At 35.9% G+C, this 27,813-nt stretch overlaps 1 long non-coding RNA gene across 2 annotated transcripts in view; it reads right to left on the reverse strand.

The window, feature by feature from the left end:
- LOC137473389 (uncharacterized) overlaps window positions 1-27,813 on the reverse strand; it is a 108,312-nt gene that overhangs the window by 37,520 nt on the left and 42,979 nt on the right. For both annotated transcript variants that reach the window (XR_010998755.1, XR_010998756.1), the window contains exon 3: window positions 360-504. This is a non-coding gene — a long non-coding RNA (uncharacterized lncRNA). The remainder of the gene's footprint in view (window positions 1-359; window positions 505-27,813) is intronic.

Consider the following 27,813-nt stretch of genomic DNA (forward strand, 5'->3'; position numbering starts at 1 on the left):
TGTACTTTATGCAGTGAAATGCATGAAATGCCTAATAACAATGGTTACAATATGGACTGGAAACCAAATGCCTCTTCTTCCTAGTCCCTTTCTTGAAATCCCATGTTCCAGGCAAAAGAAAAACTCAAAAACCTGAAAAGCAACCAATCAACCAACCAAAACCAAAACCAAACAACAACAAACACACACAAAAAGAAAAAAAAAAACCACACAACCAAAACAAAGTATATTAACTTGATAAAAGGAAAAACTTATTGTCCATGGAGGCAGTCAAGGAGGGGAAGAGCCTGCCTGGGAAGATTGTGGATCTCCCATCCCGGCAGATTTTCAGGATCATACTGAATTAAATGCAGACCTACCTGATGTGACTTCACAGTTCAGCCTTTATTCAGCGGGAGGTGGGACCAGAGACATCCTGGGGGTCCTTTCAACCTGAATTATTCTCTCTCATGAGAAAAGTACTTTCACAGGAAAAGTGGTTGATGGTCTTCCTCATGAGTTATTCTGTGGAAAAATTAACAACTGAAGCGATGCCTTAAGGAGGACCTCAGAATTACCTGCAGCAGAGTACAAATGCTCACCAGACAGAGCCCTTCACTCTTACCCATCTGTCTCATTGTTTCACAATGTCTAGAAAAGCTATTTACAGGCAATTTCCATGCACAGTTTTTATTATGGATTTTTATTTTTTCTTTTGTCTCAGTAATTCGGTTTTTGAAGACCTGTTAGCCTTACTAGACAATGAGAATATTTCTTTCTAAGTTGATTTTTACATTTCAGAAAACACTAGTTTTTAATTTTGGACAGAAATTACCTATTAGCCTAAACTGCCCACATCCATTTTTTTCCTGTGCAACTTTAACAGATTTCAATTCACTCTGATGCACAAAGCTAAACAATCTTCTCATATGAACTTGTCTTTCATGCAAAGTAAGGTTTTCTGGAAAAAATGCTGTAAAACTAACAAAAAAGAACAAAGGAACAGCTGTAAGTCAAGAGTTCTTATGCCAACACACTGTTCAGCTGGGTTCCACATTCATTTCCATCCCCCACATCGTACTGATTACAAACTTAGATGCAGTTCTAATGTTTTCATTTAATTCATTTTTTCCATATTTTAAATTCATTGTATTTAGCGAGCATTCAGTTTGAAACATGCAACAGCAAATGAAACCCCCACAGGTGCAGAGAATTTGAATAATCAGGTCCACATGATCCCTGAACCTCAATCCACTGAAGTCTCCCTGGGACCATTTTAAATGTGCAAAGGAAACAAATGTCCAAATTACTCCTAGCAATAGTGAGATAAGAGATGAAACAAGGCAGATGATTAAAATATTGATACTTTTATTATAGTAATGCCTTCAGTTCCTCACAGAGATATTGGCTCTATTGTGCCAGGCATTGTACAGGTACACAGGATGGTGCTCTGCCCAGGGGGATTTACAGTCCAACCCATGATTTACCATCAACATCCATCTTATAACATCAGCACAGGAATAGTCAAAATTGAGTATTGGAAACAAAATATAAACATAAACATAAATTATGTTATCATTTTAACATTATTATAATAAACATAATAGTAAACATAATAAACAGCTATTCAGGTTGCCCAGTAAGACTGTGGCAGATATGAGCACAATTCCCAAGGCTCTACAGCTCTTTTTTTGTGCCCTGCTTCCCAGACCTGACTGTAAACTAATCTGTCTGTGTGTTCTTCTGCCATCCAGGGCAGCTCAGCTCTGGCTGGCTGCAACACATTTTCCAGCTTTGTCGGTGCTTCAGTTTTCCTCAGATTATTGCAATGTGTCACAATTACTCATGTTGCTGGATTCTCTGCAATACCTCTTAATTTTAGGATTTTTTTTTTACTTTCCCTCTTTTTTTTTTTTTTTTTTTTTTTTTGCAAAAGTTCTCAAATTCACAGTTTGACCTAACGTTAAGTAGCAGAGTCCTCTAAGGCACTACTATATCCCAAAGACAAGGAACAAATGGGGATAGGCAGAATGAGCAATGCAGTGCACAATCTTAATAAATTCATCTTCCGTGCTCACACTGCACAATCCATTTGATGTATTGTTGAAATATAGCCAATGACTGAATATAGCCCAAAGAGCTGAAGGACAGCTTTCTCCTAAAAACTGGCATAGTCTGAAAAAAAATCAAAATGAGGCATAAAGGAAAACTTGTGATCTACTTGAAAGCTTCAATTCTGTCCTTTGGCATGTTGCAGGACATACATGCTGTTGCACTGCTGAAGATACAGCAGTGGAAAATCATGCATTCCTACATTACACACCTGACTGATACCTGGGAAGCAGAATATTCTAGCAGTTTCTCTTGACAGCTTTATCAATGGGCCTGAAAGTGCTCACCATTTCATATCTTTCAGGAATGTACAGTCAAATCTGATTATTTTGTGTAACAGCAGTTTTTATGTTATCTATTTACCTTCTAACTGAAAATTCCGCTTACTGAGATGAGTGCAAAAGAGAAAGACTTTGCTACACAATAACAAATTCCTTGATTACTCCAAGGAATGAAGTCTTTTAGAGCAAGGACTGCTTTACTGAGGTGAAGAAATTTTATGCAACCCAATCCTTTGCTATCAGCTCAAGGCTTTACAAGCAAAAATACCAAGTAGGGGTTTATTCAAACCAAATTTGAACCAAAGTCATCTGCATAATGCACACAACCTTCTCTGCATCCATATCAGAGGCAAAAAATAGAAGAGATGCCGAAAAATACCTGGTGATACACTATGTTCCTTATTTATCAGGAGAGTTTCTTTAGATATGGCTAAACCACTACTTTTTTGGTGTTTTGTTGCAATATATGCAATGACTGAATACAGCTCACACCCAGTTTGCCTCTCATGCAACCAATAACTCTCTCTTTTTCGCAGTGTAAGTAAGAACCCAAACAGCTAATTTCCTGGAAGCCAGGATATATCTATTGGTTCCTAACTATGTCAGCCATTTGCCATTTTTATTTACTCAATAGGCCAAAAAATTCCATTACACAGTATATTTTGTTACAATTTCTTAGACTTTTATAGCACTGTTTGTTGGGGATTCAGGTGGGAGAGTTAGGTTGGCAAGGATGTTTGGATCTGAATTATTTAATAAAAAGCAATAACAGAAAACCATGATTCCTCTCTTATTTCTACATTTATTTTATTATACCAGACATTCTCCTTGACTCCATACTAGAGTCTTTTAAAAATCTTCCATGTTCCGAGACATGGGTTTAAAAGCCTAAATTTAGGCTCTTGAATCTGCAATGTATTTGCCTGCAGGGTGCCAAAGCTCAAATTCACCCTTCATATTAGGGAGTGCAGTTTCTCTGGCTTCACTTTTCCCATCAGTGAATAAGTTTATTCAGTTACGAGAATGTACTTTACCACCTGTCAACACCATTTTTTGGTTGTGATGTTTTTTATAATGAAGCTTTACCACCTTTCACTAATTTCCAAGTGAGCCTGACCTTCTCTTAGAACAAGCGAAAACTAGCTGGTGTTGGTTTGTTCCTTTTCAGCAATGTATCTTGCATCTACACTGATTGCTGGGCTTTGGAAAGAGACTGAACATGTATTTATTGACTAATCAAAAATACAGTAAAAGTAGAAAGACACAGCAATATTTAAAATCTAGCTGATTACCCTTTGGTGGCAGATGACTAACAGCTTACCTCAGCAAAGCAAAAATTGCTGCCAAAGGTTTCTTCATAGAAATAATCCTTATTTATTATCCAAGTTCACAGCTGTATACACTGCAGGCAGTAACTAAAAACATTTAAAAAGCACGATGCTAAAAAAACAAACCCCAAGCTTACGTGACCATGATGCTTATTAAAGGTCCAATTCTGCCTCATTAAAACCAACTGGAGGGGCCCTGCCAATGATTTTAGTGGTAAAGGAAGTCATCTCAGGGAAAATATTCAGACAGAGTCATAAAGCTGCATTCTGCTCATTAGCACTAAATGTGTGATTCTCTCTGGCATGAACAGGAAAACAGCTCCAAGAGTTCACAGGTTACACAGTAATCTTTTTTTTGAAATAATAGGACAATAATAAAATAAATTTTCTGCCCCCCATGCACACATGCAGCCCCAGCTGTCCAAACCTTAGTATTTCTTTCAGAAAAAAGTGATTATACACAGCTATTATAATTGTTCTTTTGGGGCTAAGTCAGCAAACTTTACATGGAACATTACCTTTTTAAGACTTATTAAAATCTCACGTATTATTACTAATCACTATTCACTTTGGTAAAATGTATGGAATAAGACCTGATGAAAAGAGTAACATTTACTAAGTAATTCAACCACTTAACATTGTTTTCTTGGAGGGAAGAATACAAGGAAATAATCTACTATTCTTGTCCTGCCATGCACTCCATCTTCCCCTCACATAACTTTATTTGTCCTTCCTGAGCCGCACTCTGCAACATTTTCATACAGTTAGCCGGAGCCAAATATGAAACTGAGCATGGCTAGGTGACAAAATACCAGCCATTGAGTTGATACAGATTGAAATGAGGTGGAATCAAACAGATTCTACCTCTTTCTTCTTGAATCACTACTGCAGGAAATAATCGCCTTTAGACAAAAAGATCTGATCCCACTTTTCTTGATACATGGTGAAGGATGCTGTAAAGGACACCCATGGCAGCTGTGTGGTTCAGCAGTTGGACCTCAGCATTGCTCCAAAGTGTGAAAGGTGGGAGCAGTAATAAATACTGTCTTCTGCACCGTGCACAGAGCCTGGGGCCCTGTCAGGACTGGAAAGAGGACTCTGACACTGAAGATCCACCTGCCAGAGCCAGCAAAACAGAGAAGAACAAAAACCTCGGGAGCCTGTATGAGCAAATGAGCCTCTGACATGAACTAAAGAACAGAAAACTTGGCAGACTGAGTATGGAAAAAGTTTAGAATAAGGAAAATGTGTTGGACACCTTTGTCAGTCCTTTGAGGTTGAAGCTGGTGAAAGCCTAAGAGCTTCTGTGCCATAAGGTCTGCCATAAAGAGAGCCAGCTGAGGGCATAGCTGATGACTCAGTCTGCTCAGAGAGCCCACAGAGACCTCTGAATGAATTAGTAGGCTGACATGTATCATGCAGCATTACCAGCTCAGCTTTCAGAAATATGATGAGATTCATGTTAAGTCTGGACTAATTAGCCATGTCTTCAAGCAAGGCTAATTAGTCCAGGTTCCACATGTGTGCTGACATGGTGGTATTGTCCTGGTTGAAGAGCTAACCCTGCAGTGTGACAAACTAAATTCCACGAAACAAGGGCAGCCCCTAAAGTAATGAACACAAGACATTTAGAATTTTGTAAGTCCAAACTACTGCTCTAACCCACACTTTAAAAAAACCTCAGCAACTGGTGCTGGTTATGAATGAGAGGTGCCCTCTGTTTACCCACACCACATCAGTCCAATTCTCCATCAGAGAATTTATATATAACTATTGCTGGGATCAAGTCCCTAGCCAGAAACCTTCTGGCATCTTGGCAAAGAACTTACTGGGATTCCTGAGGCAGTGGGAAATCTGAGCAACGAGGAATCCTTCAATGCAATTCTTTTTCCTCCAAATTTTCTACTTCAGGTCTTTTTTTAGCACATTTTTTCTGTTCTCTTCAATATATTTATAATGGCCAAAAACATCATTCAGTCCTACAACTCAGTATGTTGCAGTAGCAGCTGAAAAATGCTGTCCAGATGTTTACAGCCAACTTTCAGACCTCGTGTTCATGCCTCTGATGAACCACAAACTTCCTTACTTTCTTGCCCAGGAAGCCACTGATGAATCCTAACAAGGGTTGGCTGTTGCCTATACAGCAGCAGTATACTTGGAAAAGTGTGGATATGCCAGGGATTTGTAACAATTCCAATTTACCCCCTAGTTATTGCACTTTTGTTTTTGTACACATCATACCAGTGATTTCTGGTGTATAAGTATTGTTCATCTAGAATATATGATTCATTTTTGTGATCAGTTTTACTGTGCCTAAATCACATAATTACTGAATGGTTTGGGTGGGAAGGGACCTTAAAGATCATCTCATTCTGACCCTCCTGCCATGGGCAGGGACACCTCCCACAACACCAGGTTTCTCAGAGTCCCATCCAACCTGCCCTTGAACACTTCCAGGGATGGGGCAGCCACAAATCTGGACAACCTGTGCCATCCCTCACCACCCACCCAGCAAATAATTTCTTCCTAATATCCAGGTTAAACCTAATCTCTCTCAGTTTAAAACAATTCCTCCTTGCGCTATCACTTCTTGCCCTTGCAAATAGACACCCCATCCTTCTTATAGGCTCACTTCAGGTACTGGGAGGCTGATATGCGAGAGTCAGTTCATGTAAAGAATACTTTTTTATGTTGAAGGATGCATATAGAAAAAAAAATCCTGAAGAGGAAAACAAGCCTATTAATTGTTGAAGTAATTCTGAGACTGATTTTTTTCCAGTAGAATTCTGGAGTACAAATCTACATTGTAACTATGTTGCTTAGCAGGCATTTCAAGTATATATGTTTTCCTTAAAGGTGAGTATAAACAAAAGGACTCTGTGAGAGTAAATTCATATTTGCCTATTCTTTCATTATAAATTATGTGATCTTTCCAAATAGAAGCACTAGAATAATTAAACTAATTTTCCAAAATTATTCTAGTATATTCAATTACAGATTTTAATTATTTTCAAGAAATAATTCGCAGTGTTTATGGAAGAGACAGTAGTTAGAATCATGGCAGAGTATGGGTTTCATGTCTCTGCATTCCATAAGCCTTATTAGAAATGTAAATCAAATATTTGATGAATACTAAGAGTCTATTGGGACATTAAAATGAATATTACCATTGTGACTCTGAGAATCAGGTTGAAGTATAACAGAAGTCACTTAAGGTAAGTGGATTTCGATGCCAAAGGGAACATTAGCTGTTTTATAGAGGCCTCTAGAGTATTAGCCAGTATTAAAAGTGAAAAAATAGATGTTTAAATAACACTCAGGTTGTGACATGAACCAACAAAAGACAGCAGAACTTCAAACTTTCAGCTGTTACTTCATATGTATTGACCTCATCTCCCATGTTAAATTAAGTGAGGACAGCAGGGTGATGGAAAACACATAGATGGCATAGGGGAGTTGACTCCGAGACTCCCAGGTTATTCTCTAATCATCCAATATCAGTTAATGAGAACTTTGACATGGTTTTTGAAGACAGGAAGGTTTAATGCTGGCCCTGGCATACATCTTAAAATATGACTTTGTATTTAATGTGCAGTAAAACCATCCAAAACTCACCATATTCTACAAAGGGCATTTTGATAGCCTAAAAGATTGAACAGCTTTCAGCAATTAAGACACTTCTACATATTTATTGTTAATATAGCTTATAGTATTTTGAAAATTATGCCAGCTGAAATGTATTCTTTCTAGGAGATATCACACTTTGGAGAAGGGGTAAATGGGAAAAAAAGATTAGCTGCCTCTCCTAAGCCGACAGACAAAGGCTCTGTCAGCGAAAAAATCTATTACACATTTTATTCCATCTCAATTTATCCACAAAGCACAGTGTTCCACTATTTTTGTGAACTTTTAAGCAGTTACCTACCTCAACTTTATGTTCATTTGAAAGCAAGAAGGAGTTACACCATCTGGGAAAAAAAGTATAAAAATTCTGTATGCTTGCTCTACCACATCCAAAGTGAGATATACAAACAACAACTGGTATTGTTGGGGTGAAGAGATAACTTCAAATTTGTGTAGGTTATGGTGAAGTCTGAAGAGAAATTGTAAATAAATGCATGTTTGTATTTGACAGAACCAAGGTTATGAAGAGTGATCCCCTAAACTTAGAGAAATTTCTGCACTTTAAACTGTCAGAAGATAAATATTATGCCAATTTTTTTCACTATTTGAATGAAATTTCCTGCAGGTGAGAGTGCTTGGGAAGTTTTAATTTTATGTGGGCTGAACTTGAAAGAATAAAATAATTTCATATTGCTCCAAATTGAACCTTTGTACATCTTGTACCACAAAATCTATTTACTTATTAGGACTCATATTCAGACAATTTTGGATAGTTATCTCTATTTTCTACATTTTACCCTTTCCATCTCATTTCTATAATTGTATCTGTGGCCAGTACATTTCATGATCTAGTACGTTAAGGTATCACCTTACAATATATTTAAAAACAGAAAATGTAAATGCAGATTTCCTTTGCATGATGTATTGCTCAAAATACTCCATATTCAAGGGAAAGGGAGAACCAGTGTAATAGCACTTTTTTTTCCCCAGTGCTTTTACAGAAGTTCTGGAAAAGGCACCGTTCAAACCATCAATAAAACAGAATATTGCCAGAATACTTTCTCAATATAGATTGCCAGTTTTCTCTTTGACCTAGAAATGTGAATGAAAATTATAAAAACTTCATAAGATACAAGAATTTTCCAGGACTTTTCTTCAACTTTTTCTACAGAATCCAATGGAGTGAAGCATAAGTGAACCTGCATAATGCACATGGTCCTTTTGTTTTTTTCCCCAGGATACAGATACTAATAAAACATTTAATTTCAAATTATTTAGATTTTACCTAGACCCTTTCTGTTACATTCAAATAGCCTTCCACTAGTAGAAAAACCAAATAGCAAAAACAAATTTAGAAAATGTATTTATTCTGTTAGCATAAAACTTTCAACTTAATTTTTACAGAGATTAAATCATGAACTGTTTCAAAACTATTTCAGGGACATAAGTGATTTAAGTCATTATTCAATTACTTTCACACAAATATTTAACTCAGTGTGACAGCATTATGCCAACACTTAAAGTTGCTCTCATGTCTCTAATCCTATGACTGGGACAATTAATTGGAGTGATGAACTTAATTCAAATCAGTTCTATTTATGTCACTGGCCTCTGGCTTAAACACTACAAGCAAGGGCCTGTCTGTATATTCAAAAGACAATAACAGTTCAAAAGAAATATCTATTTGGGACTTAATCATTTAGTGTGGGATGTTTTCTGACAAAAGAGCTACAGCCATTAATACATGTTCTTGGGTAAGAAACTAGGATAACTAGGATATAGGAAATAGCATTTTCCCTTTCATTTAACAAGAAACATTTATTGATAGACAAATGCAGAAACCCACCATTTCCCACAGCTTTTTTAAGTGGCTAAAATATACTAGCTGCAGTTTCTAGCCTACAGGGTTTTTTTACTTTCTTTAAGAGAATGCAGCCTATTGATGAGAATTCTACAGCATTCAGTCATCTACCACACAGAGATTTATTAGGTGCTGCCTTGAACTACAGCAGAGAGACATCTTGAATCTTCTTTTCCACATCTGTTCCAGAGACTTTGTTTCAAGAAATTGGATGGTTATCGCAAAGGCATCCAATGCTTGGGGTGCAGTTTCAAATAGATTCAAAAGAAATTATCACAGATACGCAACTTTCAGCACAGCTTAAAGAAATTAGAATAATAATCCATGACCTAGAGGAGAAAACTCCAGTAATGATGGTCATGATAAGAGATGTCCCCTTCTGCTGGGTGACAGACAAAATTAGCAATAATGCACTAAAACTCAGTTTGAGATAGAATAGCAAAACTGAGACCACTGTAATCCCAGCAAAACAAAAAATAGAAAACCTAGAAGTTACTCACCATCAAAACTGACAGCCAAGTCTGCTTTCTTTAGGAGAAACACAAACACTGATGATGAAATCCCACATTGGTAGAAGGACTGGTAAATCTCTAGGAGAGTTATAAAGACAATATTATGGGTTTATTTTGTTCAAGCAGATATAACATTTGATAACAAGAAAAGTATTCAATCCTTCTGCTGAATAGAACGCAAAACATAATTTAGAGAAAAAATAAATTATTTCTCACTATATCAAGTAAAACTACTTTATATAGAGTTACTACAACAAAGGGCAAAAAGGTCATAATCCAAAAGAAAAAATAGCTCTTGATAAATCTTGATACACAGAATGCTTAAATGATAGAATTCGTATAATTATTGGGCACCCTAATTAGGTGTTTTTGTAGGTGTTTTTTCAATCAGGTGTGAAAGAGGCAGAATCTTAGCCTATAAAATATTCTTCTGGACATAAGCTTAAAGGAAATGGTTTATATAGGAATCAATTGTTGATATCAGAAACGGTTGATTCATTGATTTTGCACATAAATTTGATATAGGATTTGGGGGTCTTTTTCACTTTATTTTTGAAGGGTGGATCAGTGGCTTTATAGAATGCTGTTGAACAGGAAAAAAAAAGAAATAATAATTATGTAAATCAAATTATTGATTAATTTTATGCCATACACTTAAGAGATATTTAAATTCAGCAATAATTACAGAAACATGTGACAGGACATTTAAAATAACAAAAGGCTGTTTCTCAAATAACTTAGCAGCATAAAGCAAGGATTGCCTTTGCTGAAGTTAGGGGAAATATAAAAAATATTGCAAACAGTCAAGATGACAGCATATAACAATCCTGTTATTTTAAATATAAAGTTGTACAGACAAATTTTACAGTTACAAACATTTCACAGCAAATACTAGTTTTTCCATTTTACAGCATGAAGGGGCTTTTTTGTCACTTCTTTCAACTGAAAAGAAAATCTGTTTATTAGCATAATTAGCAAAGTAATTTTAATGGGGCAAAGACCCTGTACTCCTGCTTCTGTAACTATGACAAAAAGTTGAATGTTTTATCACTGACAATTTGCCTAAAATGTGTCAAATTATCAAAATGTAACAGGAAAAAAGAATAATGTTACGATTTTAGGATTCTATTAAAGAACTTAAGTAAACGCTCTACTTTGGCAAATATTTTGTTTTAGAAAAAGCAAGTCAGATTTTGTTTAAAAACCCTTTTAACTTAATCAACCTCTTGCACATATTCCCTATTACAAGAAAGAATTCAAGGACCTTTTTTTGAGTAGTATCTGGCTCAAGAGGCAACAAGAAGTTGAGAACATGTGTTAGGTAAATTCCTAGAGGAAAGGACTAAGCATGAGTGTGTATGTGAACACATGTGTGAAAGACAGAGTAAAAAAAATCAGCTGCCCTTTAGAAAGCACCTATTTGTTCAGTATGGGCATAATAAGCAGTTTGAAGACAATTGTAAATAATTCAGCTGAAATTTCTAGCACCAATTCAGTATACAATCAGAGACAAACAACTTCAACTGCTCTTTATTTCTCCATTTAAGAAATGAGAATAATATATACTTGTCTACAACTCAGCAGTATAGGAAATATCATTGCACTTTCAAAACATGGCTAAAAATTGCTGAAAAAGAGATGACACTCTATAATAACCCATAGAGTAATACATAAACTGAATATTAGAATGATCCTGTCTTCAGCATTATCAAGACAGATGCTTAAACTCTTTACATTCATTGCCCTGTCAAGACATCTTTGAGTATGGGAACTCGTGATTATTCACATTTCCTGGTGTGTAGCAAGGAATTTCTTTCACTGGATAATTTTTTTTTTTAATTTCAAGATATATTATGCAAATTTTCAACTTTTATATTCTATATGTACTAGAAATACATATCCATGTACCTGTGTAGATGCATTCTACTGTGCATATACTGAAATACAAAATATAAGTATGACAATGCGTATTTTAACAGGCATGGTAGTTGAATCAATTGGTATGGTCTATCTCTTTGCAGCCAGCAAGTTCTTCAAACTTTCGAAACCTAATATATATATTTTTTTTGACCAAGAATACTGCAATGATAAATCTTTTCATGTAGTATTGAAGAATAAACCTTCTTTAAACATGTAAAAGACATATTTGTAGCAATATATTGCAAACATTTAATTTCTCTCCCACATGCTGCTATTCTTCTCTGGAATTTGTAAATCACTTAACAGCTACCAAATCTTTAAGCTCATTTGTTTTTTGCTGACTCATTTTTTCTTACTATGGATCAAAATATCCCACTTAAAGGGTGGATAAATACTTTCCTGTCAAAACTGAGGTGAAATATAAAGTGAGGTCTCAGAGAGGTCTGTCCTAAGTTCTCTTCAATATTTTCATTAATGACTACTAAGATAATGGAATGGAGAAGTCACTTTATAGAGCTTGTAGTTGACACCATGCTAGAAGCACTTACAAGCACTTTATAGGAGAGCAGTCAAAATTGTCTTGATAAATTGGAAAAATGGCCCAAAGTCAATAAGAGGAAATTCAATAAAGACAAGTGCAAAGTAGTAAATTTGAAAAGAAATAATCAAATGTTCAAAAATGAGGAAAACTGACTAGGCAACAGGAAAGATTTGTGCTATAGAGAACAACCATCAGAAGTGCAGTCAACAACACAACAGCAAAAAGGGCAAGTGAAGTGATGAACTTGTTCTATCGGCACTGGTGAGCCCTAAAGAGAAGTTCCTCCATTTAAGGGACTAAAGTCAAAATCTACACAAAAACATGTTTAAAAAGTCAGTGCCATTAAGACAAGTGAAATGCAAATGCAAAATACACAAAGCATAATTATAGTTATTTGTTAACCATTTCAGCATGGCACATATGCTAATTTACTTATTCCTTTAAAAAGCTGTTAAGATGTGTGCATTATCATGTCAAGGGAATGAATTGCACTTACTATTGCATGAAATATATTAGCAAACTGAGACACTAATGCTTATATAAAAACACAAATTCCCTGTAGTAACATTAATGAAAACACAAACTGCCATGTGGAAAAGGATGTAGCATGGTAAAATCATAGAATCATAGACTGGTGGAATGGTTTGGACTGGAAGGGGCCTTGAAAGGGACATCTTCAACTGAATCAAGGAATGTTGTGACCCAACCAACCTGATCTTGGATGTTTCCAGGAATGGGGTATCCACCACCTCTCTGGGCAACCCATTCCAGTGTTTCGCCACCCTCATGGTAAAAAGAGCTTCTTCCTTGTATTCTATATAAATTGACCCTTTTTCAGTTTAAAACCATTACTCCTTGTCCTGTTACAGTAGGCCCAGCACAAAGTTTGTCCCCATCTTTCTTGTAGACCTCCTTCAAGTGCTGAAACTTTGCAATGAAAAATCTTCTGGGCATGGGAAAGGCCAAATAGCTAAAGGACAATTTGATCAAGCCACCCTATTGGAGTCACCCTAAATGGTGTCATTGGAGAGAGGAAGAAAAAACCCCATCCTAAGCTTCAGTAAGGAGGTTACACCCCACATTGTAATGAAGAATGTTGGTCCAAGGGAGGTCCTTTCTCCTTGATATTCAGCCAGATGGTCCCAGAAGAAAACTGCTCTGTTTCCACTACTGGCCATACGGATAAGTACTATGAGCCTGCTGTGCTTCCCACTCACAACCTGCCACTGGATTCTCTGTAAGAGGAATCATCCTTCTTGTATTTGGGGGTAGGGAGATGCAGTTAGCATAGAAAACAGTAAAATGGAAGGATATATACCCTATGTATAGGTGTAAAGATCCATCCTTTATATTTAAACATACCCATCTTTCTTTAGAGCATATTTGACACTGCACCATTATTTGTATTATCTGTAAGTGTAAGGATTGTGCTCTGGAGCCCTAGGCATAGAACGAGACCCTCAGTGCCAGATTCTAAGTCGAAACAAAAAGCCAGTCCAAGATTTTATAGGTTAGGTATGGCAGGAAGAATGAAAAAAAGCACAGGAGAATGAAAAACCAAAGACAACATCAGCCTGGATGACAGGCAGCAGTGTCAGCACACTGCTAATTCAACTCTTGTCAACTATTCTATAGACATTGTAGCAAAAGAGAATTTTAAGCAGAAATTTTACTTTTCAGGTGGTTGTCCTTATGTAGATTTTGAGATTAATTCTGAATGTAATACAAAATATGAACAGACCTGAAAAAACTCTCTTCATCAACAAAGTAATGTATTTGTTTTGTTTAGTTCTCAACCTATCAAAACATCTTCATAAAGCCATGATGATGCTTTAGAATATTATTAATAGCCATAATGATGCTTTGGAATATTATTGCTGTCAAAAAGAAATAACATTTTAACCATGTTTAAAGCAGGGTTGGTGGCTAGACTAGGGTACTCTGGCCTGTGCGAAAAATTGCATTTTCTGTTTCTATTTGCCACCCCCAGGAGGAGCATAGTGATCAAAAGCAAAGAGGAAAATACTCAAGCAAATTAAGTTCTTAAGCATGAATTCTATATTGATTTAAAAAGGAAACAACAAAAAGATACACACAGGCTTTTCTTGGTATATATGTGGAAGGTTAGAACAAACATTGATTAGATAGCTTTTGCATCCAGCAGGGATTCTTGCATGCTTGTTGACAAACATTCCAGATGTTGTGGGAGTTCTTTAAGCTTTTAAACCCATTTTAATCTGTAATTCGTTTGGGAGAGGATCAGCAATCAAGGAGAAGAGTATACTCTGTGTATTTTACTTCCTTTTGCTGCAGTTGACAGTGAATGACCCACAGTCCTAAAGACCTGAAGGAATCACTAAATAGATTTGCATTTAGCTTTGATCCAGAAACCATTATGAAGGAAATGCAAAGCTTTACAATAGCTCTATTAAGGCATTTTATTAATGCATCTGTTCATTATCACTAGCTCTCTTGCAGAGTTCTTACACAGTAGAATTTAAATTTCTTGATGTTATATTTGGCTTAAATGGTCATAAGGATTACCTTCATCTCCCTCAGGGCTCATTATTGCATAGGTGTGGAGAACATTATTAAACAACAGTACAATGGGAGAAACTCCTGAGTACTGTGTTCTGCCATATGCATGAGAGCTATCACACCTTTGTTCCCACTACAGTATGCACAGCTTTTTGCTGCTTGTCCTTTAAGATTTTGTTTAATGAAAAATAAACAGTTTTAGGAGGCAATTTTCCACCAGTGATGCAGGAAGTATATTTTTCTTCAGAATCTGCAGGGTACTCAACAAAGTGGGGTCCTTCTCTATAAATAAGGCTTTTCTGGCATGACTGCAAGAGAAATTGCTGTTAGGTTTTATTTAAAAATTTATGCATAGTTACACATGTAAACCACAGTTAAGAAGAACTGAGAGAGAAAATAACTGCAGGGTGCATTGGTGAGAGCTGCAGTCAGCCAGTGCCATTTCTGAGCTGAACCTCCAAAACCATGAGAGCTTTCCAAAAGTCCCAGCAACAAGCACCAGTTATGATGGAATTCACAGTGGGACTGAAAACTGCTGAAGGTTCAGCATGAGTCAAGCCCCAAATCAAAGGTTGTGACAAGGGACTGCTCCAATATCCTTTGTTAGCTTCATGCAAAAACCGAATCCCAGGGACCTCCTGCATCTCTCCTGCCTGTCTGCAGCTTGAGAGGGAATTGGCATTGACTTTAATGAGGATACATTGCTTCGATATGTCTCTTAGAGATCATTGTTTTGTACTCTCATTTGTTTTTTCACGTCAAGATAGACCAACCTAAAAGCTCCCATAAAAACCTTGCCTCCCACTAATATGTGTGAAAATTGGCAAGGCCAATATAAATTGAGATGGCTTAAAGGCAATTATTCAAATTCTATGCAATATTGCATATTCTTAGCCTAAACACAAGATATTTTGTGTAAATACAGGACTAGTTGTCAAGATCACAAACACAAAAATGAAAAAATATGGATTTTAGTAGAGGCAACTCCAAAGGGCCAATTGCAGAGAAAATCCTTACTGTGTTTACATGTTATTTGAAAACAATCCAATTATCAGGATGCTGCAACTGTGAACAGTTTGCCTTCACAACATATAAACAGCTACAACTATTTCCCCAATCCAGTCCCAAACATCATTAATAGCAGTAATTTCAGTGACTGCAGAATACAGCCAATACCAAGATATTATGGCTGGACTCTTCAGCAAATAAAGAAGCAAAATAACTAGCACTCCCAATACCTAACCTCCAGGCATGCATGGCTCCTCTAAGCTCAATGTAAAGGTTTACCTGAATAAAACATGCAGCACTTTGAATCAACCAGAAGGGAAAAAAGGTATGTTTAAACATTGGCTACAGTACTGTTTTCAAAAAAAAACTTTCAAAAATGTTTTTCATGACAATTAGCTACAATGTCAATGGATGCATCAAAGAATTTGGCCAAAATTGATTGGTTTATTACCTCTATTTTTCCTGTTATATTCAAGCAAAGTACAGCAGTGCTGCACTGAGGCTTTCTCCTGACTGCATAGTGCATGGCATTCTGCTTTTCAACAGCAGAATAGTGTAGCAGCACAAATTGGCTTGAAATATGATGAAATAGCATCATTACTTGTGTATGAAATCTCAAAATCACTGAACTATGACCTTAATTTTAATTGGCTTTTTCACAAAGCCACCAGCTAAATCTCACCACTCGTGGAAATTCATTCAATTATTTCTAGGCAGTTCCTAACTCCTCAGCCACCAATGTGCTAGGTCGTAACACAGTCACTGATTTTCCCTTACACTGTGGAGAACAGGAGATGTATAGATACATCTAGAAAATCATCTGTGGTTATGTTCATCTGACCTAAAGGGCTTTCGGTTTTCCAGAAGCTGAAAAGCAGATTTCATAAGGAAATCACAAATATGTTTGTCTGTACAAGCCTCCTTTCAGGACTCCTGAGTCCACTCCAAGTATCATTCTCCTCTTCAGTTCCTGATAGTGCCATTACTGTAGTCTGGTTTGGTCAAATTATTGTACCAGCTCTGCTTGTACAAACAGAGACTCAAAACACTGTGTTGAGTACAGCATCATATATTCTCTCTTTTTTTTTTTTAATCCCACCTATTTTTCTCATGCACATTTCATGGTATTTTTTAACATATAGCCTTCTTTCCTATTTTGACAACAAGATCTTTGTTATTTAACGATGAACATCAGCATTTTGCTACAAATATTTTGGTTTTATTCTGATAAATTTACTACCTTTGGTGTCTAACCTTTACAAAAAATAAGCAGATCCTTTTGTAGTTATGATTGATACTGATGTATTTAAAACTCACAAAAGAATATGTAAAATTAAAAAGCTTCAAGCTTTTCCTGTCTAAACTATCATTAGCCAAAGACAGCATTCATTTACGACTGAAAATGGAGAATCAACAGGACATTTAACATCTGGGCACTGCTTTTTCAGTATTGTCTAACTTAAATTAAAAAACAAACAAACAAACAAGAAAACCCCAGCAAAAGCAGTAAGAGTAAAACGAGATGGGAAAATTTTCAAGAGGTTTGAATTTTTTTTTTTTTTTACCTAAGCTAAGACTAAATAGCCACATGCTCCCTTTTCTTGTTTTACTCTTCTATGGATCAGTCCACGGCCATGCAGGATGCAATGTTAACCTTTGTAAGTAGATCAGTAGATCTCCCCACCATTCTGCCTAGACCCACAAACCTCTTCTTCTCTCTTATCTTTCCACTCCTGAATAGGCAGACTGATGCTATGGAATGCTTTTGCATCAGAGTATGGTTGCATCAAATCAGTATTCAGGGAATCCAAACATCCAACCAGTTGCAGTTGTCTCTCCCAAGCAATTTAGCAAGGTTTCATTCTGTTCATAACTTGGCTTCAGGAATTATGACATCTATATTATAAAACTGAGGAAGAGAGGCACTTTGCAGATAAGTGGAATTTATTCAAAATGGTTCCATGTTATAAATCACGTTATGGGTGCCCTTTAGACTCAGGCATATCTCTATGTTTTAGCAATTATTCATAATGTACATGTTCACAATTTAGAAGAGTTTTAAAATCAAAAAGCATTAGAAGCCTACACTGCCTCAAATGGCCAAATAAGTCTTGATAGCACTTCACACTCAAGAGATTCTAAATAAATTAAATAATGACTAGGGAAGCATGAACCTTTCCTGGTGTATCTGTGAACACAGTGAAAAGTAGCAATAGTCTCCCAAATCTAGGATATAAGACAAAACCTGTCTCACGGTCACAAAATATCCTGTTGCCATAGTGATGGGGACTGAGCGAACAACTAAAAATACCTGGTCTTATTCACACTGTCTTAGGAATGTGACCTAAATGACACGTGATAGATGATTTTCCTTGAGAAATTGATGGCATTTACAAGGAGCCAACACTGGAAAGCAAGTCCCATGTGTGGTAAGACACTCAAAGAGACCACCTTCTCAAAGATGCAGCTTGGAAAGAAAGCTTTCTGGGACAAGGCATGCAAAAAATTATGATCAAGAGAATCCACACGTAGGTCGTTAACTAGACAAAAGCATCAATTACATGTGGGTTTCTCTCACTAAGTAAAGTTGGACTTTAAAAGCATTCTTTGGAGCTGCTAATACATAAAATTAACCATAACCTCCAAAGAAGAGCACTGTCCACAAGAATCCCCCAGTTGTGATTGTCAAGGTTGGGACGACTCATGTTTAGGCTAGTTCTGGTTCACAACACCTACATATGTCACTACAACCTAAGAGGGGGCTAATAAAGTGTGCTACAGGAGAAGCTGCCAGGGGCATCTCCCACATCCTGTTTTATTTAAAAACAGTCATCTAAGAATGTTTTCATCTCTGAATGTTTCTAAAAGTTTCCTGCACTGAGCTGTTCAAGAGTGTTGGAAGGCAAATACCACAAATACTGCTGAGTGTACAAAGGGGATAATGTTTGCCTGAAGACATCTGCAAGTGCAGACCTGCCACAGAATTGCTCCACACCCTCTTAAGGATATTTTAAAATAGTATGGGATTATATTCCAGCATTCTTAGTGGAATTCTGAAAATATGTACTTTATTTCAAGCATAACAATAAAATGCTCAGTTTTGGAAAAGATCATCAACATCAGGTAAGGTTTATCTGGACTATACTTCTAAGAAGAGAAGAGTAGTTTCTTATTCATGCAAGGAAAAGGGATTAAAAAACAAGCAAAAAGCCCGAAACCAACAGCACCTGCAGGTGAAATTTTGTTCTATTGTAAAGAATTTAGGAGAAGCCACTTGCCTGAATAGGCCAGCTGGAGGACATACTGAATTCCACTGGGAAGTATTGAGTATCCATGGTATCTCAAAACTTCAGAAAGATCATTTCTGGCCATCTTTTTGACAAATTCTCCCTAGGAAAATCATGATTTCACAAACTGAAAAAAAAATTGTCAGATATATCTTTAAAGTAAGGTATTAGTTACTGGAGAGTTTTTTTAGAAATACTTTTCTCATTTTTTAGATATACTTCTTCAGAACCAAGTTAGCATGCTTGAAATGCTTTGTATGAAGACATAGGCCTGTGCAGATGTTACATGCTGGGGTACTTTGCTCCTGACTTATTCCTGCGCTGAAGGGAAAGTCATGCATCATCCTTGCATCATCCTTGCATCATCACTGCTGATCCTTCAGCTGTGCTAAAACATGTCTCTTTCCCATATTAGAACCTCTCCATATGAAGAGGGGATGGTCAGCAGAACTGGTAGAAAGAGGTATTGTGGTTAGCATTCTTTTTTTACTTAGTAGATACACTCAACCTAAATCAGTATATGAAACTTCTCCCCTTAGGGTAAAAGGCAAGAGAAAACTCAGTGGAAGACATTTTCCCCAGTATTATTGTAATGGAAATGCCCATAGATGCCTTGCCACAACTCCTTAAAAAAAAAAAAAAAAAAAACCAAAACAAAACAAAACAAAAAACCAAAGGAAAACTCTTAGCAGTAGGCCGTCAATCATTTTCTTGAGAAAATTAATATATTAAATAATATAGCTAAGGAGACTAACTCAGAGGTAGGTGTTGTATGATTTATTTTGTACTATTCAGGAAAAGAAAAGTAAAAAATAAAAATTAAAAAAGCTTCACCATCTCCTATACCTTCATGCCCACAAAACATTTCAGGTAATCTACTTCTAACTCACAGATTTTTGCAGATTTGGTGAGATTCTGCAAAACTTTTTCCCTGAGAGGCAGAGCTTATGAATCTAGCTGATGAACTATTGATTAACAAAGCCATCAGACTTCCTGTAAGGTTTAACACTGCTAGATCGTACTACATTCCATGTTGTGCATGAGCATCTAAAGCATGTTTCCTTCTGTCTTCAAAGCAGAGAAAATTAATATCACTTTAACATTTACGAAAATCAACATCTGTTTTCTAAGGCAGAGTTTGTACTCTAATCTTTGGAGACCATGAAAAAAAGACAGTGGAAAAAAAAAAGACAGTACATTGAGCTGCAACATCTTATTTAACAGGTGGTACATTTCTACTTCTCTGAAATGTCTTTTTAAAGAAGATGAAATAAATTCAAGTAGTATTTCTAATTCTTAGGTGTGAAAAAATGGATACCTAAGTCCAGCTTGTAGTATTGTGTTTGGATGTATAGTTGAATACTCACCAATTCTCTTTCTCTCACTTTTTTTCCATGAGGGAAGCTGTTTTCTAGTGTACACTTGACTAATCTTGTTCATATGCTGTGATGAGATGGCCACCTGTTATTCTAGAAGAGGAATTTGAAGGGCAATGGATGAGACAAAAAGGAAGTTTAGATTAAACTTTGCAGTCTAAATTTTTTATTTTTCCTTAGTATCATCATATAGTCCTTGAGGTGATAAGGACTACACAAAAAAAAACATTCAGAAGAATGCAGATGGGAGTGAGCAAAGCACTTGGAAGGTTTGGTATCAGTCAAATATTCCTCTTGTTTTAACACTTCTCTGCTTATGTATCAGGAGAAGCAGCCCATGTCTCTACTCATATCTCTTCTATCAAATACATTATTATTTTTTTTTTTTTTAGCAATTGAGATGTAAAACAAAGTGGGAGAAGAAGAATGAAATGAACATTCTGTTAGTTACAGGCTGTTTCTCTACCTGAAAAGCTGCAAGCCCAGCATTGACAGTACAATATGCAGGCACACCACGACTCTCTGGAGACAGAGGGATCAAGTGTCAGACAGGGCATTCTCCTCTAAAAACTGATACAGAGCCTTCTGGAGATGAAAGGATGGGAATGGGCACCAGCACAGCACTCAGTCTCACTGAATTCTCCCTAACCTTGAAGGTGCAGAACAACCATGACAGTCAGACTAGCTGAGGATGGGGCTTTTTAATAGCAAAATAACAGTAATCAAGAATTCTGACACTACTAAAATATAAGTACTGAATGAATTAAACAACCAAAATAATATCTTAACCTTTACTGCCTTGAATATGCTGTGTTCAACCCACCTTCTGATGTATCTTCAAATGCAAACAACAGCTTTAAGTTCTTCTCCATTGCCAGGGTGTTTTCTACTATCTCAAGAAGCTGCAAAGACTTCCTAGTGAGTTACATTTTTGTTGTGAGTTTGAAGATCTCTAGAATTTAAAGGACAGAATATTCCTTTTTTCAGTTTGATGGACTATGGATAAAAATTCTAGAAGGCAAACTGTAATGTGCACCTAAAATAATTGCAGAATCACGTGGAATCCTCTTATTTACATGAATAGCTTGGAAAGACTGAAAAGGAACTTTTGGTCATTTACCATCTACAATTACAGAATTAACATCCAGATCTTCTTGCCAAGTGTTCTGCTGCAGCTGGGTAGATCTGTACAATGCCCACGGCTTTGCAGACTATAAGGATTAAGTTAGTTTCAAAATTGTTAATATTTTGAATTCTTAGTAAACTATATAGCTTTGGTTTTGTTTGGGAGTCGTATGAAGTCATATTTTTGTGCACAAATACATGGTAATTTGAGTGAGACTAAAGAAATATTTTACCTGCCAGCTCTTACAATTGAACTGGTAATACAAGCTATAGCTGAAAGACATTGAAAGCTTTAAGTGTTTCTTCCATATGAATGCAAACTCTCATGGATTTTATGAATGTGTATTCATTAAACTTGGCAAGAAATTTCACACATACACTCAAAAAAAAAAAAAAAATTAGGAGACAAGAGAAATACACTGAAACCAATCCTTTTCATAAGAACACAGCAGGAAATTCTGTATTGGAGATTTTCCTGTCAAAACAAGATAACAGAAATACTAAAAAGGCGAGGATATTCAATATCCTGGAATATACATGTATTTGCTGCAGTAAAATTACTAAAAGTAATTTTAAAACTCTGAAAGCTCTCAATTTTATCTTGATACAGAATGAGTAGAAAGGAGCTCTCTGAAGTTTCATCTCCAAAGTCCTCCTATGTGATTACCTTACTGTGCCTCAGCTGAGGAAACGATCACTATATATGATAAATAACAAAAAATGTTGGATTTTGCATTTAAAGCAGTGTAACTGGCAGAAATGTAAAACAAACCATAGCTGAAAATTTTCCATCAACGACATTTAGGTTTTCTTTTTGTCCTGAAGATAAAATTCTGAGTAGAAATAGTAATTTTATACTTAAAGTCATGAGTAGCTGCGTGCATAAAGTCACTTTTAATTTTACTTAATACAACCAGATTGTGCCCAGACGAAACCAATCTGCTTGAAATAGCTTTGAATTAAGAGGAAAATGAGGTTTTATGCCTGGTCTTCATTCAGCGAGGTGCTAGCAAGATAAAATTAGAGAAATGGAGACTTGGGTATTTCTCAAAATATTGTCTTTTGGTAGTTTTGTTCTTTTGTTTGTTTGTTTGTTTTTGAGGTTATAAAATGTTGAGTTTTTAAAAAAGAAAATTAGTTAGATGATGACTTTCATCTGAAACTGATTATTTTCTGGCATTTTATAGTACTTTCTCTGTGTAACCAAAAGCCTGCAGGATTTCTCATCAGACCATCTCCTTATAATTAAAAAATACCATTTGCACTTATTCATCACTCCCCTCTACGCCACAAAGACAAATCTGTTCCATGAATCTTGATCTCTCTACTGGCTAAAAAATCTTCCAGGTATTCCATATAACCTGACAATATGGCACCATAATTGCATCCTTCACTCATAATCTGACAGACTCGCTAACCTTTCTCACTGAACAAGGAGCTGAACCCTCTATCAGCATCATTCAGCTCCATATCTGCAGAGACCGTGCATTTACCCTCTTCCCCAGAGAGTCTATCTGAGAAGAGCAACATTTTAATTTGTCTGTAGGGTTTTGAGAAGATTGCAGTTTCCTGGGTTGCACAGGGAATACCCTGAGTGGATTCCCATCACCTCAGTTCTTTCTAGACATGCCTATGAGGTCCAGGTGATGCATATCTGCTCTAAGACAGGATAATGTGCCAAGCATGGAAATATTCAAGGGCTACATCTCTGGACTCATCAAACCCACTGTCTTCAAAGACCAAGAAACAACATTATGTTAGATGGACAAGAAGGGAAAAAACTTGACTGATTATCTACATGGATATATAGAGTATACACAGCATTTCTACATATTATTTTTTGTCAAATTTTGAGAAAAAGTTTATCTAAGACAATTATCTGTGTTGGGAGGGCAGGGCCCATTATGCTCTCTTGAAGGAAGAAAAGCTTGAAATGTTGTCATAACATATTTTTTATATTTATTTCAGATTCTACTTAATGTTTGATGCTTCAAACATAATCCTCAAATCAACAGGTAAGTTGAGGAAGAGACAGATTGCTTAAGGAAGGCAAGGTACTTGGACAGAGGGAGAGAAAGTCTTCTGAAAATTGGCACATTTAATTATTTCTTTTGTTTAACGAAAATGTCTTTCTGATCAGTTCTGATTAAGTTACCATTACATTCTTTTGTAGATCCATGATTAAAAAAAAATTATGTGAAAGATACGGACAAGTGGCTGTTTGAAAGATCAAGTGTACAATCAAACCCTCACTTAGGTACAGCAGCTGTCTGCACTACAGATGTCTTTGTAAAATCAAATTCATGCTGTAGATCTGATGGGAATGCATTGAATGGCTCTTCCTACTGAATTATACATGGGGCAATTTTTTTTGTATAATATCACAATTTAATTTCATGCAATTTACATATTCTGATTAATAGTGCAGTGCAAAGATATATTTAATATGCTCTGGCACTACTGTATAAATAATGACTGATATCAGTATTTTGTGCTGTTCTTTAAGATTAATTAATTTTAAGGTTGTAGTCAAGTTACGGTTCTCCTTCTCTTATATGCCACAAAAAAATGTATTCTAAACTACCTTTTGCTTAATGTAATTTCTCTCAGTTACACTTTCTCTAAAGAGAATGTTTACAGGAAAATATGTTGTTTAAATGGAACAAGATAGTTAAACAAGAAAAAAAAAAGTGCTTTTTATTTAATAAGTGTTTCGAATATACTAAAGCAGAACAAATACCAAGTGGGATGGTTGAACAGGAATTTCTATCAATTTATCTGCATTGATGTATATTCCATCACTTACAAATTTCAGTTCAGATAATGCTACTAATTAGTTTTGGCTGGTATTGGAGTATTTTGTATGCCCCATTTATAAAAGCTGTTTGCCCATCTGTTAATAGGTTGGAAGTGATTAAAGGACACTTATTTTGGCTGTTGCAAAGGCCAAATCATTTTAAAGCTGCAAATAAGTGACAAAATCAGCTAAAGGTTTGCCAAGTTCAGGACCTACCTGATTTTCTTAAAGCATTGTGGTGTCTGCTTCCTTTCCTTCCTGCCTAAAGTGCCTCTGAGTTTTCACTACATAAAAGTAAAAATTCATTCTACTATGGCAGGCTACACCTTCTATTTCTTTAAACTGAGGTTTTAATGAACTTTGAATGTTTTTCAGATCTCTAGCATTTCTGCTTTGTCAACTAGCTCTGGAGCTTTGCTTCTGGCACCTTAATTAAAATGGGGCTTACAAGAGTACTCAGTATCACTGTATTTTAATACCTGGCCTATTCTTCATGTATATTGATTCATCTGTGGGCAAAAAAGAATGGGAAAGCCAGAGGAAAGACAAAAAATAGGAAAAATAATTTGGTTGACAAGGATAGTCATGGACAGTGAGCTGGGAATCAACAGAAAATCAAAACTTCTAATGATACAAGATTTATGTGTGCAATTATTGAGAGATAATTATAAAACTTCAGGTCCATCCAGCAAAGAGTCATAAGTTTAACTTCAACGAAGGTAAGAATTAGCCTTGTACACAGAGCTGGAATAATTCCTACACAGCATTTACATCCTATGGCCTACCTGAAAGCGAAGGTCACATTTAAATGATACTCTTCTTTCTACAAAAATTTAACTTAATGCTTTGCAGTATGAGGACAGAAGCTGACCCTTACTCCCAATGAAAAGTAGCAATCGAGTAGTGAAAAGAGCATTTACGCAGATATTCTACCCCTGTTTTTTCTGCAAACTCCTGAGTACTTTTTCCTTATCTGGGTTTGAATGTAATACCAAAGGGAAAGGAGCAATAACTAACTCTAGACTTATTCTCTTAATCTGCAAATTTAATTTTATAAATGAGCAACATAAAGTGCTACCAACATACATTAAAGAAATACCACCTGCTTTGAACTGCTTTAATGGAAAATCTGTCTAGCACTTTCTTAATGATTATATGTCTTAAAAATTCAACAAATGAAAGGATTATCACTGAAATCATATTAATCTGAAAAGGATTAACAGCCTACTGTTGAAAGACTTCATGAACTGCAGTAGGAGAGGACCTGAAATAAAAATGCAAAGAGCTTTTCACATAAATAGTGCAGAAAGACTGTTAAAGGTTGAGGCAGCAAAAGTGAAAATGGACTGTAATGAAGAATGGGGATGTGAATCAAACACATCAGTGGTGAAAATGAAAGAAAATCACAGAAAACATTCTGTGAGCTCTAACATCCTTAACACCCGTATATGCATTTTCCTTTGCAGGTTTCTGTGATTGGCTGCACTCTCATTATCATTGGTAATTTTGGACAAATTTAGATACATTATTTTAAATGTCTTGTTTAAAGAATGAAAAGTTTATTGAGCATTCTGAACTTAATGAAACGCTGAGAATGAACCCTTGGCTTCCTATGGATACAGATCTTTTGAGGGTTAGAAAGACCTCCCACAGTCTGAAAAATACTTTATCTTCAATAATACACAGTTTAGCTTCCAGAATTTCAACACACAAAAAAAGTGTTTTATATTTCTGTAATATCTTCCCTGCCTGTAGGCCATTAATGGAATCATGGCCAGGCATTTCTTGTTATTTAATGGCCAACAAAGTTCATTTCATCAAACCTCATTCAGTAGTTATCCATATTCATGAAGACACTTAAGGATGTGTTTGATTTTAGCTTTAGTAGGATTTAAGGATATGTTTAAAGTTCGGCACATACTTAAAATGTTATGCTGAATTTGGATGGAGGCAATCTCATGCTTACCTGAGCTAAAGTTAAAATTAAGCAGATGCTTAAGTATTTTGCTGAATACAGATGGAGTGCTGAACTGCATCCCAGTGATTACTTATAAGTGTCAGTATGTTCTCAATCCAGAAATTATCACTTTACAAATAAAATCTGAAGATATGCATATACATAATCAATGTATGGCTGAGTAGAATTTTGATGACCAGCTAATTAAAATTCATGCAGATATAAATTAATAAGGAGATGAAACACTGCTCAAACTCAAACATACATCCCAAATTATTCACTTGGGTTGCACACAGAAGATAAAAATAGGACAGTAAAACAAAATGGAAGCATAAGCACAAGCCATAATGACAAGCACAACAACAGCTTTTGCTTCCAGTTGAAGACACCAGTCTAAACCTCAGTGGGACCAGTTTAATTGGTCTTAGGGCCTTATACTAAAACTTGCCTGGTTTCCTAAGGCTGGAATTATGTTAAGGAGAGGTTAATATAAACATCAAACAAACAAAAGCCAGAATCATGATTCTGAGGTTTTGCAGTTTAATGACATTGAGAATCTAAGGGTTCTTCTTGGAAATAATCTAAATATATGACTGCAACTGACTTATGCTTTCTAATTCCTCTGTCAGTTTTCAATATTAATTACCAAAAGAAAAACATTGAAAAATAAGTTTAAAAACAATTACCTCTGTTTCATCTGTACCTCATATTCCTCCTTTCTGACTTAGCATTTGATGCAGGGCTTTACTTTTTGTTGGTTTGGAAGAATACTGTAGTCTGGAAAGACGGAAAAAAGACCTTGTGAATTAGATAAGTAAAATCTTAGGCAGTTCATGACTGCCATATATTTCAAGAACTCTACATATAATTTAAAAGGTTCCAAACTTAGACAGGACTAAAAAAAGTTCAGAGAAATAAATCTGCCTAATCAGTAACCACAAATGCTGGGGATGAGTACAGCAATACTTTGCTTTAAACTTCAGTGTACAGGTTCAAAAAAGGAAAATATTGCTTTCCCATTTCCATCTCCTCAATGACCACTCTCTGTCTTGCTACCCAATAATTCTAACAGATGAGGGTTTTGCTATGATGTATTTTCGATCTAGCTACCTTTTAAGAAGGACACATCATCTATTTAAAAAAAAATGGGAAAAGAAATCCCAACAAAATAACCCCATATATAATTGAAGCATGTCCTTACCATTTTAATTCCTGTGTTCCCAAAACACAGCTCTAAACAGAGCATCTTAAAAAATGGATATCTGATATTCTGATCTATTACCTCTGTTGCCATCAATGGATGGTTAAATGGTATTCAAGATCTGTTATCATTAAACATTTTCCTACCTGATTATTCCCATCTTATCTAGCCTGTTTCATGATAGAAACTATCCCATACCTCTCGCAATTCCATACACTACATCCTAGATTTCTATTCTTTTTAGGACAGCATGACTGGCACATTGTATTTTGTCACTAACTTGTGACTGTAGCATGGCCACACCACCTAGAGGGATACAGACACGTTGATGTTTTCTGTTCAGACCGAATTCTTTTCCTTTCCATA

Source organism: Anomalospiza imberbis, chromosome 4 (assembly GCF_031753505.1).
Source record: "Anomalospiza imberbis isolate Cuckoo-Finch-1a 21T00152 chromosome 4, ASM3175350v1, whole genome shotgun sequence".
Classification (NCBI taxonomy): domain Eukaryota; kingdom Metazoa; phylum Chordata; class Aves; order Passeriformes; family Viduidae; genus Anomalospiza; species Anomalospiza imberbis.